This window comes from Tamandua tetradactyla, chromosome X (genome assembly GCF_023851605.1).
Source record: "Tamandua tetradactyla isolate mTamTet1 chromosome X, mTamTet1.pri, whole genome shotgun sequence".
NCBI lineage: Eukaryota > Metazoa > Chordata > Mammalia > Pilosa > Myrmecophagidae > Tamandua > Tamandua tetradactyla.
The window spans coordinates 32,959,451-32,976,370 of record NC_135353.1 but is presented as its reverse complement, the minus strand read 5'-3'; the positions used below and the strand labels follow the sequence as shown (position 1 = coordinate 32,976,370).

The window sequence follows — 16,920 nt, the reverse complement described above, 5'->3', positions numbered from 1 at the left end:
GATCCAATGGTGCTGGAAGTGTCAGTGGCAAATTGAGATGCTGTTTGGAGCCTTTGGCTGGCCCCTATAGGAGAATCACAATGCAGACCCTTAGGATTTTGGAGCAAAGCCTTACCATCTGCTGCAGATAACTACTCTCCTTTTGAGAAATAGCTTTTGGCCTGCTACTGGGCCTTAGTAGAGACTGAATGTCTAACCATGGGCCACCAAGTTACCATGAGACCTGAGTTGCCTATCATGAGCTGGGTGTTGTCTGACCCACCAAGCCATAAAGTTGGGCGTGCACAGCAGCACTCTATTGTAAAATGGAAATGGTATATACGAGATAGGGCCAGAGCAGGTCCTGAAGGCACAAGTAAGTTACATGAAGAAGTGGCACAAATGCCCATGGTCGCCACTCCTGCCACATTACCTTCTCTTTTCCAGACCAGAGCTATGACCTCTTGGGGAGTTCCTTACAGTGAATTGACTGAGGAAGAGAAAACTCGGGCCTGGTTTACAGATGGTTCAGCATGATATGCAGGTACCGCCTGAAAGTGGAGAGCTGCAGGACTACAACCCCTTTCTGGGGTGTCCTTGAAGGACCGTGGTGAAGGGAAATCCTCCCAGTGGGCAGAACTTTGAGCAGTGCACCTGGTTGTTTATTTTGCTTAGAAGGAGACCTGGCCAGAGGTGCATTTGTATGCTGACTCATTGGTGGTAGCTAATGGGTTGGCTGGATGGTCACCATAATTGGAAAATTGGTGACAAAGTGGTCTGGGGAAGAGGTATGTGGATAGACCTTTCTGAGTGGGCTAAAAACATAGAGATATTTGTGTCCCATGTGAATGTGCAACAGAGGGTGACTTCAGCAGAGGAAGGTTTTAATAATCAAGTGGCTAAGATGATGCATTCTGTGGATACCAGTCAGCCTCTTTCCCCAGCAGCTCCTGTCATTGCCCAATGGGCTCATGAACAACGTGGTCATGGTGGTAGGGATGGAGGTTATGCATGGACTCAGCAACATGGACTTCCACTCACCAGGGCTGACCTGCTACTGCCACTGCTGAGTGCCCAATCTGCCAGCAGCAGAGACCCACACTCAGCCCCCGATATGGCACCATTCCCTGAGGTGATCAACCAGCTACTTGGTGGCAGGTTGATTACATTGGACCACTCCCTTCATGGAAGGGGCAGCAGTTTGTTCTAACTGGGATAGACACATACTCCGGATATGGGTTTGCTTTCCCTGCACGCAATGCTTCTGCCAAAACTACCATCTGTGGGCTTACAGAATGCCTTATCCACCATCATGGTATTCCACACAGCATTGCTTCTGATCAAGGAACACACTTCACAGCAAATGAAGTGCGAGAATGGGCACATGCTCATGGAATTCTCTGGTCTTACTGTGTTCCCCATCATTCAGAAGCAGCTGGATTGATAGAATGGTGGAATGGCCTTTTGAAAACTCAATTACAGTGCCAACCAGGTGGCAATACCTTGAAGGATGAGGATGAGTCTAGGGGTGGACATGTGGTAGTTAGATTCAGTTGCCAACTTGGCCAGGTGAAGGTGCCTAGATTTATTGCTGTGGGCATGAGCCAATGGTGTGTGAACCTCATTTGTTGCTGATTACATCTGCAGTCGGCTCGGAGGCCTGCCTGCTGCAATGAATGATATTTAATTTAATTGCCTGGTGCTTAAATGAGACAGCTCAATGTAGCACAGCCCAAGCAGCTCAGCATACCTCATCTCAGCACTGGCAGCTCAGCCCAGGCCTTTGGAGATGCAGAAAGAAATCACCCCAGGGAAAGTTGTTGGAACCCAGAGGCCTGGAGAGAAGGCCGGCAGAGATCATTTGGTGCCTTCCCATGTAAGAAAGAACCTCAGTTGAAAGTTAGCTGCCTTTCCTCTGAAGAACTAATGAAATAAATTCCCTTTTATTAAAAGCCAGTCTGTGTCTGATGTTGCATTCCAGCAGCTGGAAAACTAGAACAACATGTTCAAGTCCTAACCGTTGGTCCTTGTGTGTGGACTCCTTTGTAAATAAGACCTTTGAAGATCTTGTACGGATGAGACCAACCAGGGTGAGTGTTACTCCAATATGCCTGCAGTCCTTATATGCAGAGGGAATTTAGGTACAGTCAGGAGAACTCAGTGGGAACCAGTGGAAGAGACAGATTTACCACATGAGGGTGAATTGCTGGAAAGTTATCACTAGAACACTACAGACTTTGGAAAATACATAGCCTTGCTGTCAATTTAATTTGGACTTCTAGCCTCCAAAACTGAATGAATAATTCCTGTTGTTTAAGCCAATCACTGTGTAGTATTTAACAGAATAGCCCCGGTACAACAAAACACAATGAAAAAGTAACTATAAAAAAGATAAAAAGTAAGTCACATTAGAAGGAGGAAGTAAAATGTTTTAAAGAGAAGCAAGTGAAAAGAAAGTAAAAAGAGCAGAGAAGTAAGAAAGGAAGGAAGCAAGAGTGAAAAGGAGAATGGAAGCAATGATATATGGATGAAGAGAGGAAGAAAGGGAATGAAGGCAGGAATGAGGAAGTAGGAGAATGAGTAAAATGGAGAGTGAGAATGTGAATGACAGAGTGGTTTGAAAGGAGGAGTCAGTAAGAAAATCGACTTGATTGTGGGGAGTGGAGACATTTGAGAAAAGAAGTCAATATAGGGAGACCCTAAAATAAAGATAGGGTGGGTAGATAGATAGATAGATAGATAGGTAGATAGATAGAGATAGATAGAAGATAGATACAATAAAGATGGAATATGCTGTTAGGTAGAAGATAGCTAGCTAAATAGAAAGCAGGCTTACAGACAAATGCACACAGAGTTAGAGGGTTGATAGGTACATAGATTGGTTGATATATACAAGAGATTTCAAAAATAGAAGCCAGTACAAGAGACAATATAAAAATGCACAGTAGAAGAGAGATAAAAAATGCTGGAAATAAAGAATATTTTATAAAAGGGAGCCAGGAAAAAGAGTAAATGAAAATGGGAAGGAATTAAGAAGGGATAGCTGGAAGGTGGGTGAGCAGGGGAATGGAAGGAAGAAAGGAAGGAAGACAGGAAGGATGAAAGAAAGAGAATAGGTCAGTAGGAAATAAGTAAAATAATAGAATGTAAGAGTGAGATAGAGTAATTGGAAATGAAGATGGGAAGGAAGTAAGGTTGGATAGAATGAGGGAAGGTGGGTGGGGGGAAGGAAGGGAGAAAGAAAGGAAGGAATGAGATGTTGAAAAGATGAGTCAGTAGGGAAAAGGGTAACTTAAAGAGAAGGAATGTGTGTATGGGGGGTGTCATGGTCATGTTCACGTGTCAATTTGGCCAGTTGGTGGTGCCCGGTTGTGTGGTTGGTCAAGCCCTGGCCCATCTGTTGCTATGAGGCTATTTCATGGACTTAAATCATGATCACATTGGCTGCATCCACAGCTGATTGCATTTGTAATCAGCTAAGGGGAGTGTCTTCTGCAATGAGTGATGCTTAATCTAATCGCCAGAAGGTTTTTAAGGAGGATTCAGAAGAGACAGTCACTCTTCCTGCTTCAGCCAGCCAGCCTCTCCTGTGGAGTTCATCCAGACCCTTCATCTGAGCCGCCAGCTTCACAGCCTGCCCTATGGATTTTGGACTCTTCCATTCCCACAGTTGCCCAGCCAGCTTCTCCTGAGAGTTCATTGAGGACCTTCATCAGAGTTGCCAGCTTGCAGCCTGCCCTACAGACCTTGGACTCCATGTTCCCATGGTTATATGAGACACTTTTATAAATTTTATATCTATGGATATCTCCTGCTAATTCTGTTTCTCTAGAGAACCCTAGCTAATACAGGGGCAAGGAAAGTAGAAAGGAGGGAGAAATTTGAAAAGGAGGAGCCAATAATATAATAATGTACAATTGGGAGAAGAGACAATGAAAAAGGAAAGTCAGTTAAAAAGACAGTAAAATAAGATAGATTGATGAAGATTAGATGATAAATGCATACATGCATACAAACATACATACATGAATAGATGACTAGGCAGACAAGCAGATAGGTGGATAGTTTGATCAATACATTCGATGGACTTTTTTAAGGATGTAAAAATCACAGCACATGAATGCAGAAACAAAGAGAGACATTTAGGAAAAAAGAGGAGGAAGAAAAAGATTTGGAAAGAGAACCTGTTAAAAAAAAGTGGAATAAGCAGGGAAGGAAAGAAGAGAGGAAAGAAGGAAGGAAGGAAATGGGGATAGAAGGAAGTATAGACGAAGGGAGAGATATAGAAAGGGAGCTAGGGAGGGACAAAGGAAAGAGGGATGGATGGATGAAAAGAAAGGAAGGAAAGAGAGAAGGAAGGAATGAGGAAGGGAGGAGGGGAAGAAGGAAGGAAGGAAGAGAGGGAGGGATGGAGGGAGGGAGGGAGAGAGGGAGGCAAAGAATCCAAAAAAACAAAGAGAAGGAAAGACAAGGAGCCAGAAAGAAATGAAAGAAGGAAGGGAGGGAGGGAGAAAGGAGTTTGAAAGGCAGAGCCAGTAAGAAAATCAAATACAATAGTTGGGGAGAGGCATTTGTAACTATAAAAAAGATAAAAAACAAGACACATTAGAAAGAGGAAGGAAAATGTTTTAAAGAGAAGCAAGTAAAAAGAGAGCAAAAAGATCAGAAAAGGAAGAAGGAAAGAAGTCAGTATAAGGAGCCAGTAAAAAAAAAAAAGACAGATGATAGAAATATAGATAGAAGTACAAGATAACTGAGGGGGACGAGGCAGCCTGGAGGCAGCAGCTGCAGCAAGGACTGTGAAGCCCGCAACCCAAGAACCCGGGTTAACCACGTCTCGACCAAGACCTCTCTAGGATTCCTAAAGTTGGATTGGTGCAAAAAATGAACCATTAACTGGCTTTACACGGCAAGATTGTTGCAAGAGAGAAACAATTGGCATACAAACCTGGAACGAAGTGTTTGTAATTGGCAGACCTAATGGAATAAAAGTGGTTGTACTGTTAATGGATACTCAGGGTGCCTTTGGTAGCCAGTCAACTATCAAAGACTGTGCAACTGTGTTTGCTCTGAGCACTATGACCAGCTCTGCCCAGGTATATAATTTGTCTCAGAATATTAAAAAAGATGATCTCCAACATTTGCAAGTATTTACAGATATGACAGGCTTGCAATGGAAGAAATCTACCAGAAACTATTTCAAATATTAATGTTTTTGATTCAAGATTGGTGTTATCCTTATGAATACTCATATGGTTTAGAAAGTAGAAAACAATTACATGACTGCAGATAAACAAAATCAACATGGAGAGCTAAGCACATTCACAATTGTTTCTCAAATCTTGGTTCTTCCTTTTGCCACATCCTGGTCTTAAAGTTGCAACTAATCCTAGTTTTTAATGGGAGATTGAAAGATAATGATGAAAACGTTAAAAGGAAGCTTCGAAATCTGGTTCCATTGCTGCTTGCCCCTGAAGATTTGGTAGTAAAAGAAATGTGGTTCAGAAGTTACTTGTAGAGATCCTGTAGAATACTTTAAGGCTTACATTAAATTTATTAAGGAGAGGAACGTCCACATCCAAAGTCCATGCTTAAGGCAACAGCTGAAGCAAATAATCTTGCTACAGTAGCAGGAGCAAGAGACATCTATTGCAAAAATAGGAACAGATATGTGGTAGGGACAAGCCTTACACTGCACCTTCCTATCTGGAGTGAAAATACCTGGACCTCAAGGAAGTGGCAATTTACACAGTTTCATTATGTAAAAAAAAAAAGTGGAGATGACTTCTGCTGTCATTATCAGGACCAGCTTGAGGCTGAAATTGGAGAAACCTAGGCAAATTTTATAAAGGACAATGAAGGCAAACATATCTTCTATGCTTCTTGTACCCCTGCCACACTGTTTGCAGTCATGTTTGCTATATATATATATAAAATCTCAGGACTGACTGGCTTCATTGGATTAAACCCTATAGCCATTTTGAGAACAAGCATTGATGACTTTTTTTGAGGAGCAAGCATTGATGACTCTTTGTACTTGGGCATATGTTAAATACTCTGGGGTATTCAGAGAAATTGGAACAATGATTGCTCAGATTGCTGAAACACTGTGGGATCAGATATTGAAACCCTGGTGATAATTTGATGGAGGAAAACATAAGGCAGTCTGTAACCATCAAAGCAGGCCTGACTGATTAGGCGTTTCATCATGCCAAATTAAAGACAGACTGACAGTTTATCTCCACATGGATGCCACTCTCCCTTTTTTTCATTCTTGCTGTACAATGAGAACTCAAATAAAAATAAACCAAAGTTTATAATCAACTCTAAAAGTTGTTTAGTATAATTGGCTTCACAGATGGCTGCCACAGAGTGTGAAAATTGTTTATTGGTTTTAAGCATTCTTTTCATTAGCTCCTAAGATTTGGAGATTGGTTGAGCATTAGTTTATCGTGCACATTTGTGTCGTGTTTAATTCTTTTTTTACTTTTTACTTAAGCTAATGTTTGTGAAATTTGTCTTATGTGAAAGGATATTTCAGGAAACTATCTTAAGAAATCTATTTAGAGTCTCTTTAAGAGTGTCCCTTTGAAATTTTAAATTTGAGAAGTTATGAATCACTGAGCCAAGAATCAATTTGGAATGAAATGAAGCCCTTGTTGAGCCACTACATTAAAAGTATATATTGCTTTATTGCCTGCAATACTAGTATGACATAAATGCATGTATCAGAAACTTCATAGAAACTACATGGCAACTCCTGTAGCTAAGAAAGTGATTCTGAGGTTGACCTTTTGTCATGGTCAGGTTCATGTGTCACCTTGGCCAAGTTGTGGTACCTGTTTGTCTGGTTGGGCAAGTGCTGGCCTGTCTGTTGTGATGAGGACATTTCATAGAATTAGATCATGATCACGTCAGCTGCATCCACAGCTGATTCCATTTGTAATCAGCCAAAGGGGAGTGTCTTCTGCAATGAGAGATGCTTAATCTAATCATGGGAAGCCTTTTAAGGAGGATTGAGAAGAGACAGGCTCTCTTCCTGCTTCGGCTGGTGAGCCTCTCCTATGGAGTTCATCCAGACCCTCCATCGGAGTCAGCGGCTTCACAGTCTGCCCTGCAGATTTTGGACTCTGGGTTCCCATGGTCATGTGAGACACTTTTATAAATTTTATATTTGCGAGTGTTCCCTGTTGATTCTGTTTCTCTAGGGAACCCTAACTAGTACATCTTGGTACCAGGAGTGTGTTTTGCCTTTTTAAATTTATGAACCTGCCCTGAAAGAAGATGCCTATTTGGGAAACTTAACTGTGTTTTTTGCAGTTTAGCCCTTGTGTACATAAAATATGCCATTAATTTTATTGGGGGATAAATTTCATCTGACAATGTTGCCCACAGATAGGGCATGTATATGAGTTCTAAATATATAAATATGATTTTATGTTAAAAGTTTTGTAGTTCATGGCAAAATCTGGTTCTTTGGTAGGCTAATAAGTACCGTCCCTGTGAAGGAATATTTGTGGCTCATGACAGTGTATGAATGCATAGACAATTTGAAGTTTTTGATAAATTTGTGATATTTACCTTTCTTGAGCATTACAGTCTCACCCACCCCTTCCTCCCCAACCCCATCCCCTGCCAAGGGAGTTCATTAGGAATGTTTCTTGGAAAACTTTGTCCTCTGTTGCATTTTAAAGTTATTTCCCATAATTTATTTTCATTACATGTTGTATATATAAAATGAAGCTTTTGATTCTTTTTAAAGGAATTCTTCCAGTGTGTAATCTACTACATAAACCACATTTGGTGATACTAAAAAGAGCATGAGCAGGAAAACGCCTAAGTGAGGGTGCTAAGGTCCGACTGTTCCTCGGACCTAAGCTTGTGGACAGATATTTTTCTGTGTGTGTCTTTGTTAAGGAAAACTTGTAATTAGCCTAGGTGTAGCTGGGGATTTATTAATTTCTTTTCTCTCTCTTTATCTTCTTTTTGTGTGCTATGGGAAGGCTAACCTTTTTGTAGTATTTTTATAGCCTTCTTTATGAATGCCCAGATAGGTTTTTAAGTGGAGAAACTTCAGATGTTGAGTTGCATGCATGAAAGCTCTAAATTTACTTCGGTTGATAGTATCTTTTTCCCTTAGTCAAATACTGTTTTTATATGCATTGTATTGTTTTCTTCTGTATCAAATTGCTATCAAACTCATCTGTCTTTAAACATAAAGAATCCACCTAAAAAGCATCTCTTTATTTCTTCTACCACCCTGTTATATGAATCTTGTGAACTGTTTATGAATGAAAAAAATAAAAACTTTATGTATAATAGTAAACAAAAGAAATAAAGACAGACAGAAAGAAAGAAGGGTTGATAAATAGGTAGGTAGACGATAGTTGGAATGATTGAGTAATATATAGAGTGGCTTTTAGAAAGGAGAAGTCATCAAAAAGAACAAAAAAGATGGTAGGAGAGGGAGTTAGAAAGAAACAAAGAGAAGAGGAAAGAAAATAGTTTAAGAGAAGAGCCAGTAAAAGGGGAATAAAGGAAGGGAGGGAGGGAGGGAAGGAGCAAGGGAAGGAGGGAGTGAAGGCAAGCATAAGCCAGTAGAAGAAAGAGTAAAATAGAATGTGAGGGTGAGATAGGGAATAATTTAAAAAGGAGGAGCCATTAATATAATCACGTATTTGGGGGAAGTGGAGAGACAGAGATTTGAAAATAGAAGACAATTTTTAAAAAGCTAGTAAACTGAAGATAGGAAGAAGATTGAAAGCTAGATAAGCTGGTAGGTAAGAGATGAAGATAATTAATAGATAGATAGATATAGAGCAAACTTTAAAGAAGTAGCCAGTAAAAACTATTAAAGTGATCGAAAAAAAGAGAGGTGGAGGTAACATTTTTAAAAAGGAACAAGTAAAAAGAGAATAAAAAGTGCAGGGAGGGAAGGAAGGAAGGAAAGAAGAAGGAAGGACGGAAGAAGGGAGAAAAGGAAATAATGAGGAAAGTAGAAAGGAAAGGAAGGGAACAAGAAAGGAAGCAAGAATGAGAAGGAGGAAGGAAGCAAGGATACATGGAGGGAGGAAGGGCAGAAGAGAGATAGGGAGGAACAAAGAAAGGCTGAAAGGAAAGCTGGAAAGAAGGAAAGAAAGACAAGTTGTAAAAGAATTAGGAAGTAGGAGAATGAGTAAAATGAAGGAGAGAGAGAATCTGAGTGTGAGAGATAATAATTTGAAATGTATGAACCAGTAAGAAAATCAATTACAATTGCGGGGGATGACAGCATTTGAAAAAGAAAAGTCAGTACAGGAAGATGATGATGATGATGATGATGAGATAGATAGATTGATTGATCAAAGATAGATATAGATGGGTAGGTAAATATGTAGATAGACTAACATATAGAATAGATTTTAAAAGGAGAAGCCAGAAAAAAGATAATATGAAAAAGAGACTGAGAAAGTTAGATAGAAACAGAGAGAAGGAAAGAATAAGTTTTAAAAAGAGCCATTAAAAAGTGAATAAAAGAAGGGAGGGAGGGTAGGATGGAACAAGGGAAGGAAGGATGGAAAGAAAGAGAGAGAGAGAAGGAAAGTCAGGTAGTGAAGAAATGAGAAAGAAAGAAAGAAAGAAAGTGAAAAAAGTAAGAGCATGAGAGACATAAAGAAGGGAAATAAAGGGAAAAAAGGAAGGAAGAAAGAAAAGAAAGAAAGAATGAAAAAGGAAGAAAGGATGAGGATTAGTCAGTAAGAAATAGGGAGTAAAAGAGAATTTGAGGGAGAGACATTTGAAAAGGAAGAGCCATTGATATTTTTTGCTTATTATTTATTATATTATAACATTATTTGTTGTACTTCTTTTGTTATCTCTTGGCCATTTAGTTACAATACCTACTACATATTTTGAATTTAGTAATTTTAGGTACCATGCTAACACCCACCTTAGTTAATCCTCACAACAACCTTATCTCTATCGATGAGGGATTTGCTCAGTGTCAGTGGTTAATAGGTGGCAGAGCTGAGATTTCAATCCTGTTTAACTGACCCCAGAAGCTGTATTCTTAATCAATGTACTTCACTCATCTATATATTCCCATTTTTCATTTGATAGTTTTTTTCTTTATTAGATGAGTTGTGAGTTTCAATGCATTCTTGCAAAATATAGGATTCCCATATACCACCCCACTGCAAATACCCTACACGGGTATGAAAATTTGTTACAATTGATGATAGGACATTTTAATAATTGTACTGTTAACTAAAATCCATGATATAATTTAGGGATTACTGTTTGTGTAGTACAGTGTCGTGGATTTTTTAAAAACTTTTTTTATTGTATAGTATAACATATATACAAAGCAAAAAAATAAAAAAGCAATAGTTTTCAAAGCACTCTTCAACAAGTGGTTACAGGACAGAACCCAGAGTTTATCATGGGCTGCCATATGATCCTCTCAGATTTTTCCTTCTAGCTGCTCTAGAATATAGGAGGCTAGAGGGCTTAAATATTTTTTTCATCACAATCGACATTTTTTCCTTCTTTTTTTGTGAAAAATAATATATATACAAAAAAGCTATACATTTCAAAGCGCAGCACCACAATTAGTTATAGAACATATTTCAGACTTTGACGTGGGTTACAATTCCACAATTTTAAGTTTTTACTTCTAGCTGTTCTAAAATACTGGCGACTAAAAGAGATATCAATTTAATGATTCAGCATTTACATTCATTTGTTAAGTCCTATTTTCTATGTATAATTCCACCATCACCTCTGATCTTTCCATCCCTCTCTTTAGGTTTGTTTAGGCTATGGCAATTCTAACTTTTTGACATTGGAAGGGTCTGTCACTGAAATGGGGTAGGGAGATAGAACTATCTGGTGTTCTGGAGAGGCTGGGCTAGGTTTCAGGACTTATCTGGACCAGGGACACATCTGGAGGTTGTAGGTTTCTGGAAAGTTACTTTAGTGCATGGAACTTTGTGGAATCTTATATATTGCCTAGGTGTTCTTTAGGATTGGCTGGAATGGTTCTGGTTGAGAGTTGGCAGGTTATGATAGGTAGCAAGGTCGACCTGAAGGTTGCATAAGAGCCACCTCCAGAGTAGCCTCTCGACTCTATTTGAACTCTCTCTGCCACTAATACTTTATTAATTACACTTCTTTTCCCCCTTTTGGTCAGGATGTAATTGTAGATCCCACGCTCCCAGATCTGGAGTCGTCCCTGGCAGTCATCTCCCATGCCACCAGGAGACTTTCACCCCTGGATGTCATGTCCTATGAGGGGGGAGGGCAATGATTTCACTTGCAGAGTTGGGCTTAGAGAGACTGAGGCCAAATCTGAGCAACAACAGAGGTCCTCCAGAAGTAACTCTTAGGCATGCCTATAGGTAGTCTAAGCTTCTCCGTTACCTACACAAGCTTCACAAGAGTAAGCCTCCTGATCCAGGGCACGGCCTATTGATTTGGGTGTCTCTAATGTTTGACACAGTATCAGGAGATTCCCTTATGGTAAGGTTTAATAGTTCCATAGTCTTTCTCCCCTCCATCAGGGGACTTTGCCAATGTATTTTGGTTATCTGCTTAATATACTCTAGGATGTTTCCAAGCATTACAATAATCTATACAGGATTAAAGGACCTATTTCTTATTCTAGGTTCCCTGTGTTTCAGTTGTTCAAATGAGCTATACAGATAGGTTGAATTACATTATGCACTACAGAAAATTTCAGTTCCAGACCAAATAAACCTTTGTTGCATTAGTCTCAAAGAGTATGTGTAGTTCTAAAATATAGACACTGTCTTTCTTACCCCTATGTTCTGAATTACTTTAATCCCAACCTGTTTGGCTTCGATCTTATCTGTAAATATCAGGTTATATATATAAAACAGCCTCTCAAAATCCAGAAATAATAATCACCACTTTGGACTTAATGTGTCTGTTCTGAAAGCTTACAATCTAGGCCCCTGTTTTCTTATAAGCATTTTCTAAAGGTGACCATACATTCTTGTTCTGTTATTTCTGGTTTATTTTTTTATTTGTATTTTTAAACTTTTTTTTATTGTATAGTATTACATATATGCAAAGCAAAGAACTAAAAAAGTAATAGTTTTCAAAGCACTCTTCAAAAAGTGGTTACAGGTTAGATCCCAGAGTTTGCATGGGCTACCATGTGATCTTTTCATATTTTTCTTTCTAGCTGCTCCAGAATATAGGAGGCTAGAGGGCTTAAATACTTTTTAATCATCACAATCGACTTTTTTCCCCTTCTTTTTTTGTGAATAATTACATATATACAAAAAAAGCTATACATTTCAAAGCACAGCACCACAATTAGTTGTAGAACACAATTAGTTATAGAACCCTGTCAGAGTTTGACATGGGTTACTTACAATTTCACAATTTTAGGTTTTTACTTCTATCTACTCTGTACTGGAGACTAAAAGACATATCCATTTAATGATTCAGCATTCATATTCATTTGTTAAGTTCTATCTTCTATATATAATTCCACCATCACCTTTGATCTTTCCATACCTCTCTTTGGGGTTGTTTGGGCTATGGCAATTCCAAATTTTTGATATTAGAAGGGTCTATCACTAATCTGGGGTAGGGAGATGGAACTATCTGATGTTCTGGAGGGGCTGGGCTAGGTTTCAGGACTTATCTGGACCAGGGACCCATCTTCAGGTTGTAGCCAATTTATTTTGCCCCTTATCACCCTATTATTTATCCATTTTTATCCATTTTTTTTTACTTATCTGTCCATACCTTGGTTTTTCACAATCACAAAGTTATCTTGTAAAAACTATTTCATTATACTACTGTCTTCAAGAATCAAGGCAACTTCTCTCTCTAAGCCAACTCAGCAGGTGAACCCGCCGCCCTCCCTCTACAAGAGACATGACTCCTAGGCATATAAATCTCACTGGCAATGTGGGAAAGAAATCCTGGGATGAGCTGGGACCCAGCATCAAGGGATTGAGAAAGTCTGCTTGACCAGAAAGAGGAAAAGAGAAATGAGACAAAATAAAGTTTAGTGGCTGAGAGGTTTCAGAGTCAAAAGGTTATCCTGCAGGTTATTCTTATGCATTATATAAATATCCTTTTTTAAGTTTTCGATATAGTGGAGAGGCTGGAGGGAAGTACCTGAAACTGTTGAGCTGTGTTCCAGCAGCCTTGATTCTTGAAGACAATTGTATAACCATTTAGCTTTTACAATGTGACTGTGTGATTGTGAAGACCTTGTGTCTGTTGCTCCTTCACATATCCTTTAAATCTTTGGCTAGATTTATTCATAGATATTTGATTATTTTGTTGCTATTGTGAATGGAATTTATTGATTTCTTCTTCCAATTGTTCATGGCCTATGTGTATATATACTACTGATTTTTGCATGTTGAACTTGTACTCCGGTACTTTGCTGAATTCATTTATTAGTTTTAGGAGCTTTGAGGTGAATTTTTCAGTATTTTCTGTATCTAAGATCATATCATCTGCAAATAAAGAAAGTTTTGCTTCTTCCTTTCCAATGTGGATGCTTTGTATTTCTTTTCCTTGTCTAATTGCTCTTGCAAGATCTTCTAGTACAATGTAGCATGTCAGTGATGACAGTGGGCTTCCTTATGTTTTTCCTGATCTTAGGGGGAAAGATTTCTGTCTTTCACCATTACGTAAAATGCTAGCTAGGGGCTTTTCATATATACACTTTATTATATTGAGGACGCTTCCTTTCACTCCTAGTGTTTTAAGTGTTTTTTATCAAGAAAGTGTGCTGTATGTTGTCAAGTGCCTTTTCTGCATCAACTGAGATGATCATGTTTTTTTTTTCCTTCTTTCTGTTAATGTGGCCTATTATGTTAATTATTTTACTTATGTTGAATCACTGTTGCATAACTATGATAAATCCCACTTGATCATGGTGTATAATTCTTTTAATGTGTAATTGGATTCAGTTTGCTGGTAGTTGAGGATTTTTGTATCTATATTCATAAGAGATATTAGTTTGTAGTTTTCTTTTCTTGTGTTATCTTTATCTGGTTTTGGTATGAGTGTGATGCTGGCCTCATAGAATGAATTAGGGAGTCTTCCCTCCTCTTCAGTTTTTTAGAAGAGTTTGAGCAGAATTGGGGTTAAGTCTTCTTGGAATGCTTGGTAGAGTTCCCCTGTTGGTAGGTTTTTGATTACCGATTTAATCAAACCAGTAAACCAACTAGTAATTGGTTTGTTGAGATCTTCTATTCTTTCTTGAGTCAATGTAGGTAGTTTGTGTGTTTCTAAGAATTTGCCTATTTCATCTAGGTTATCTGATTTATTTGCATACTGTTATTCATAGTATCCTCTAATAGTACTTTTTTTTTGTATCAGCAGAGTTAGTAATAAAGCCCCCTTTTTCATTTCTGATTTTCATTTTTTTGGTATCCTCTCTTTCTTTGCCAGTCTAGCTAAATGTTTGTCCATTTTATTGACCTTCTCAAAGGACAAACTTTTGGTTTTGTTGATTCTCTGTATTGTTTTATTTTCTATTTCATTTATCTGTAATCTAATCTTTGTTATTTCCTTCCTTCTGTCACCTTGGTTTGCTTTTTTTTTTTTTTCTAGTTCCAATTTTGAGATTAGGTCTCTGAACTGAAATCTTCTTTTTTTTTAAAAAACTTTTTATTGTAAAATATAACATATATACAAAGCAAAAAAAGAAAAAAGCAATAATTTTCAAAGCGTACCTCATCAAGCAGTTAGAGAACAGATCCCAGAGTTTGTCATGGGCTACCATTCCACCATCTCAGCTTTTCATTCTAGCTGCTCCAAAACACTGGAGGCTAGGAGGAATTTTAAAATAGTGAGTCAGCAGTCATACTCATTTATTAAATCCTATTTTCTCTGCTATACTTCCTTCTTCTCCTTTGATCCTTCTTCAAATCTGTAGGGTTCTTTGGGCAATGCCTGTTCTGACTTTTTCATGTTGGGAAGGGGTGTCAACACTAAAGGATAGGGAGATAAAATTAATTGATAATATTGGAGAGGCTGGTCCCTTGAGTTTCAGGATTTATCTGACCTAGGAACCCTCCAGGAATTACAGGTTCCGGATATATATATCTTTCCCCCTTCAGACCCTCAAGGGCTTTACCTATATATATATATATATATATATATATATATATACACACACACACATATATACATATATATACATATATATTTGCAACTGAATGTATACTTTATATTTTTTTACATTTTAAGTAAAATATAATAATTGTAAACCTGTGTTCATACAGTAAATTTCATAAACCAATTTAAAATTAAGGTGAACAAGGAAAAAATCTACAGATACAGATATCCGCATTTCTTAAATTTTAACGTCAAACACAAACTGAAAGACAATTCGATTAGCTATCAAAGCTGTATATATTCTCAAAATATCAAGTAGCAAGTTATTAGAAACATGAACTTAGCTATAGTAATGACCCATGTTACTTGATGTTTTCAAGTGTTTTATTTCAGGAAAATATAAAGATACAAATGTTTTTACAATTAACATATGAAAATATCTCATGATATCATAACATTTAAAATCTATTTTATCAAATATTACTATAGCTACTTGCGCTTTTTTTTTTGGTTATAGCTTGCATAAAACATCTATTTCCATCCTTTCACTTTTAATCTATTTGTATCCTTAGGTCTAAAATAAGTCTCTTATGAGCAGCATATAGATAGATTATATTATTTAATCTATTCTGTCAATCTGTATATTTTAACTGGTGAGTTTAGTCCAGTAACATTCACATTTACTACTGTAAAAGCAGTTCTTGGGTTTAGCATCTTATTCTATAGTTTTTATTTATCAGATGTATGCATCCTTTTCCCTCTCTAACTTTTTATCCTTTAAGTTACCCTTGCTACTACTGTTCAATTCTGTACCCTCCTCCAGACCTCCCTCTCAAGTCTTTTTTCAGCTAACAGAGCTCCCTTTAATATTTCTTGCAGGGTAGGTCTCTTGTTGGAAATTCTTGCAGCCATTGTTTATTTGTGAAGATTTTAATGTCTCCTTCAATTTTGCAGGACAACTTGGCAGGATAAATTGTTCTTGGTTGGAATTCTTTCTTGTTCAGAATCTTAAATATATCATTCCACTGCCTTCTCACCTCCATGGTGTCTGTTGAGTGGTCTGAACTCAGTCTTATATAGTTTCCCTTGTATTCTATGTTTTAATTATCAGCCCACCATAGTCTGAGATGTATCCTGGTATTATAATAAGCCATACAGAATTACAAAGCCTTGTTCCAGTTCTGGATGCCAGGAGTTTGAGTTGTTTAAATGAGGTATCCAGACAGGTTGATTTAAATTATGTGTTACAGAAAAGTTAGGTTTTAGACATAATAAACCTCTTTTCCTTTCATCTCATACAGTATATGAAGGTCTAGAGTACATATACTATCATCTTTTATCCTGTATTCTAATTTCTTAGACCCAGACAGATTGGCTTCATTTTAAATTCTAGTTGGGGCCTGATCTCTTTTTTCAGTTACTTTAATTATTATTGTATATAGCTATGCTAACTTTCAGGACTGCAGCACTCCATTTCTGGGTCTTAGGTGTCACAGTGTTACTCAAAGTTCCAGGGAAATATCAGCTAATACACATATAGCTCAATGTCTCAGAATCTAGAGATATATTTACAGCTTCAAACTAAGGGTGGCTGCTACAAGGGCTTACAATTTAGGCTCCCATTTTCTTATAGGTATTTTCTGAGAGAGACCTTAGCATATTTGTTCTTTTGTTTCCCACTTATTTTGCACAATGCATTGTCCCCAAGGTTTATTCAGTTTGTGTGCCTCTTGACATCCTTTCTTGTAGCTGCACCATGTCCCATCATATAAATGTATCACAGTTTGCCATTGTGCTTCTCAGTCACTATTCTCTTTGGCTCCCTCCATCTATTAGGCATCATGG

At 37.9% G+C, this 16,920-nt stretch overlaps 1 pseudogene; it reads left to right on the top strand.

Annotated features, from left to right (window-relative positions):
• Positions 1 to 4,970: 4,970 nt before the first annotated feature.
• LOC143670690 (atlastin-2 pseudogene) lies at positions 4,971 to 6,210 on the top strand (annotated as a pseudogene).
• Positions 6,211 to 16,920: the final 10,710 nt, after the last annotated feature.